Source organism: Misgurnus anguillicaudatus, chromosome 20 (assembly GCF_027580225.2).
Source record: "Misgurnus anguillicaudatus chromosome 20, ASM2758022v2, whole genome shotgun sequence".
NCBI classification, from domain to species: domain Eukaryota; kingdom Metazoa; phylum Chordata; class Actinopteri; order Cypriniformes; family Cobitidae; genus Misgurnus; species Misgurnus anguillicaudatus.
The window spans coordinates 11,073,497-11,078,218 of NC_073356.2; the positions used below are offsets into that span (position 1 = coordinate 11,073,497).

General features: G+C 38.1%; 1 long non-coding RNA gene across 1 annotated transcript; it reads right to left on the bottom strand.

Moving 5' to 3' along the window:
* Positions 1-887: 887 nt before the first annotated feature.
* Positions 888-2,110, bottom strand: LOC141351323 (uncharacterized). The gene is made up of 3 exons (XR_012359538.1): positions 1,662-2,110; positions 1,369-1,520; positions 888-1,216 (listed from the first exon to the last, which is right to left on the bottom strand). It is a non-coding gene; the product is annotated as an uncharacterized lncRNA (long non-coding RNA).
* Between the last annotated feature and the right edge of the window lie 2,612 nt (positions 2,111-4,722).

The window sequence follows — 4,722 nt, forward strand, 5'->3', positions numbered from 1 at the left end:
ATCTATTAGCTGGCGGCAGTAAGTGTACGTTTCTTACCATAGTAAACTTGAATGGCATCTAAATATTAAACGCATACACCGGGGCGCACATCATCTACGCTGAGCGTAGCTGCGTCTAGTCGTAGTTTCAGATGGTGCAACAGGCGTAAATATTTTTCACAATGTCAGACTTCTTTACGTCCGGCTGGTGCAACCGGCCCCTGGTTATTTGCACATGATTAAACATGAGTCTTTATGGCGAGTCTTTATTTTTTTTTTGAAGTGGGGTTTGGGGGTGCGCCAACCCGGTCGGGACATAGAAGGGGGTGCGCAGGAAAAAAAGTTTGGGAACCGCTGTGCTAAACGAATGCAAATGCACAAGCCTGTGCAGTCTTCAACATTTAATTCTTTACATTGAAATGATGTTAAACGTATGAACAGGGATATCTTTTTTTTATGATTTTCATTATATGACAATTCCTTTGTAAACATGACAGAATTTACCATTTTTAATAAGTAAATCGAGGCAACTGACTATCCACAGAAATCGTAAGAGAAAAATGAGCCAATATCCCAGCTAAAGCAATCTAAATGAACTGTCACGAACGGGGAACGGGAAGCAGGACACATATGCAGGGTTCACATAAAAGGATAACATTTAATATAAATAACATAGAAAACAAACACGGGAATCAAACAATGGGCAGAATAAATAAACAGGAACAGACAGGATGGAGACAAATGGCGACAATGATCCGGCAAGTGAGTATAGCACAAACAGGGGTATAAATACAGACAGACTAACAATGCACAGGTGTGATGAGGACGGTAATTAATCAATGAATTGTCCAGGTGACGGTAATCAGGACAGACACAAAACATGACACGGATTTCACCGTGACATGAACGAGAAGCCATAGTACATTGAAGTTTATTTATTTGAGACAACCACAATAAAATATAAGCTCCATAAACAATTCAGGTACACTCGAACAGTGTAGATTCCTCTGTAGTCTTCTACTGAAGTGTTATTAACTATCACCAGGCCCTGTGAGAGAAGGAGAGACAGGTGAGTGATACAGTTTAACCTGAGAAACATGAAAAACTGTGTGGATGCAGTAGTTGACAGGAAGCTTGAGCTAGGGATAACTTGAGGTGGTTGTACTTAAATCCAAGTAGCTGAGACCCATCCCCTCTCACACTCCTGGAACTGACCGATGCACGTCAAATTGGTTACCTGACCAGGGAAACATTGGTGGTTGGTAACGGAGTTTGCACTAGAAAGTAGTAAGACCGGCAAAGTGTTGACGAAGGGAATTTTGTGTGTACTTGGGACAGAGATAAAACGACAAGTAATTGTATTAAAACAACAGGTAAAAGATATCTTACTCAGGAATACGGATGAAGACTTCAAAGAGGAGAACCAGGTAAGTTGACACACACTCTTGACAGTCACTGAATAGAGTATAACACTTTTGATTTTCCTCGTAGGTCTTTCCAGAGAAACAAAGGATGTAGACAAAGAGGTCAAGGAATTCAGGCTGAGGATTAGGAGAATGAGACCATGTGTATAGCCCTTTTCACACAGAGATTACGGAAAATACACAGAAAATGTGTTAGATTTTTGTTCATTCATACTGCCAATGATTTTCTGGAATCTGTGCATGCATTTACACACATACCGTAAAGATCCCATAAAGACACGCAACGTATTTAAAGTCCTGCTCCATGCGTGTGCATTTTAGTTTTTGACAAGATCACAAGGTGCGTGTGATGCGCTGTTCTGTCACGCTGATGAATGATCTCAGCTTCAGCGTGGATAGTGACAAGCTCCCTGATCTCTGCTTCAGTTTCTTGTCGTGAATGTTGATCTGTGTTTAAATCCCTGTGTCAAAGAGCTGAACCCTTACTTCTTTTTGCGATGACACGTACGTCCTCACTACGGCACGCCCTTTATGGCATTGTTTCTGCTTCTTGTTCACACAGAAGGCTTTCTTGTAAATGTTACGCCAATGTTGCTAAGTCCTCTTTACAGGAGTGATCCCAGAGATCACATTTACGGAACGTGTCTGTGTTCTCACAGAAGTCTCTCCGCCAACTTTATGGAAACTTTCTGGGACCAAAGTGCTGTGTGAATGGGGTTTAAATGTGTGTGGTGAGAGTTCTTTTATAGTGGATTGTGATGGGCGACAGCTGGTGGTGATCAGTACTCGGGTGATAATGATCTTTGTGGGTAAGTGGGGGCGGAGCCTGGTAATTCAGTGACATTCAACTAGTAATTTATTAGCCAGACAATAATAGTTATAAGTCAAGAAACTTCTTGATTGAGATGATTTAGAACCACCTTTAATACACATCGTTACACACAGATTCGTTTAATACCTAATTAAATTAAAAAGTAACTAAATAATTTTACTTCAGTAAACTTCAGTAACTTCAGTTTTACTTGAGTATTAAAAAGAAAGTACTGCATTTTTGATGTACTTAAGTTTTATATAGGGTAAAAATGTAGAAACGTAGTGGATTTTTTATGCATTGTAATGTAGTGAAGTAAAGGTTTGCTAAAGAAAAACATTCCGATAAACGGCAGATACTTGAGTATTGAGTAAAAATACTTCCCTACTTTTCACCTCTGCAAATTCATCCCAGCAGGTATACATAATGTTACTTAAAAGCACGGTATTTTTCACACAATTGACTTATCTGTATAGCGCTGTTTTCACTGTCCTAAAAACGGCTGATGTCTTCCTTGTTCTATGAAGTCCCTCCTTCAAAAATACGTAATGAGTTTGAGTGTGTAATTTGTTTAGTGTGTTGTGATTCGATAGCAGCCTAGCTTGCCATTAGCTTAGCTGGCGACTGACGTATTCCTGTGGGCGGAGTTTAATCAAAAAACTGTTCTTCTGACGTCATTAACCCTCATAAGCCCCTATTTTCCTGTATATGTTAGAGTTCCTTGGGGGTAAAATGACCCCAGAAAATAAAAGAGTGATTACAAAAAATAGATACATGTGGTGTTTAGAAAAAATATAAGAGAATTACAGTTTAGGAAATAAATAATTTTGACCAGCAGATGCCCATGGAGACCCATTCATTTCACTGGATGTGACCAACTGCTCACATCACTACTTGCATCACTAGTGATACATTTTGTGAATTTATGTTTATATAAACATTAGAAAGGACATTAAAATTAAATACTATTCCAAATAGTAGATTTTTTTTAGTTTTTGATGCATTTTGAAATTTGTGGGTGTGTGTGAGTGAGAGAGAGAGAGAGAGAGAGAGAGAGAGAGAGCGAGAGAGAGAGAGGGAGCATTAGTGCCCACCAATTTACATCTTTGTTTTGTGGCTGTTTTTTGCCAAATTCTGTAAAAAATGCTCTCTGTGGCAGTCATACCTTTGTTTTTGTGTGTTTGTGTGTGTTTGTGTGTGTGTGTGTGTGTGTGTGTGTGTTTTTGTGTTTGTGTGTGTGTGTGTGTGTGTGTGTGTGTGTCTGTTTGTGAGTGTATGCATGTGTGTGTGTGTGTGTGTGTGTGTGTGTGTGTGTGTGTGTGTGTGTGTGTGTGTGTGTGTGTGTGTGTGTGTGTGTGTGTGTGTGTGTCTGTCTGTCTGTCTGTCTGTTTGTGTGTCTGTCTGTATTTGTGCCTACTTTTCTGTGTTGAAATTTTCAGATTTATTCTAGATGCATTGATTTTTTTTTAAAAAATTAAAAGAAAAAAAAGTGTTTTTTGCATTTCCCATTCATTTCAATTGGGGTCATTTTTACCTCCAAATGGCATCTTTTGGTAATTTTTTACATCTGTTTAGAACGATTGAATCAAGCCAGTTTTTTATATGAATCTTTGCAGATAATCTGAAAAAGTCACAAAATCTTATTCCACTGAGATGAAGGGAACCATGTTTTTAAACTAAAGAAAAGTGGCTTGGGGGTAAGATTGACCCTAAGGGACTTATTAGGGTTAAAGCAGGAAGTAGAGGGCTGTAGTCCAAACTGGCCGTTCGCAGTAGGCTTTGAAAGGGGAATTCTGTTAAAGAAAATATATCACCTGGCAGTGAAGTCATTTTACAGGTATTATTCATGCTATTATAGCAACATCACACGCTAACTAAAGTTTGAAAAATAGAATCAGGAAGAATGTGACCTTTAAGGCAAAGGGAAGTACTGAGTACAGAATACTAAAATAATGATTTTTTTAAATAATGGAAGTCAAGTCTTAATCTAATTAATTTATCGTATTCTTCATATTTTAGGATTACTCACAGAGTCAGCTCAATGCTAAATATCAATGGATAAACAAATGGACTCCATGTTAAAAGTTGCCTGATCATTTAGTAATGATTTGAGAGATCGCGCTATGCTTTTTCATTCATTTTTGAGTCTTTCTTTTGCATGACTTTCTTTGGTCTGAGCAGGGGGTGATATCAGAAGGGCCGGCACATGGCACAAGGCTGCATCTTTGAAGAATCATTGCTGTCTAACTGAGAATTCTTTCAGTAGTGTGAAAACCACTCAGATATTATTTAAGAATTAAATGAATCCAGATTAGTTTTAAATTAGTTTTATAGCTATGTTGTCACATAATCCCATAATTTTTTTTTCAAAATAACATTACTGCGCATTGACACTTATACTTTCGTGTTTACATTACTGTAACACAAGTTACACTTTCCTTTATTAAAGTTTATATGTTGTACACACTCTCAGAAAACAAGGGTGCATAAAAGGTGAATTTTAGTACC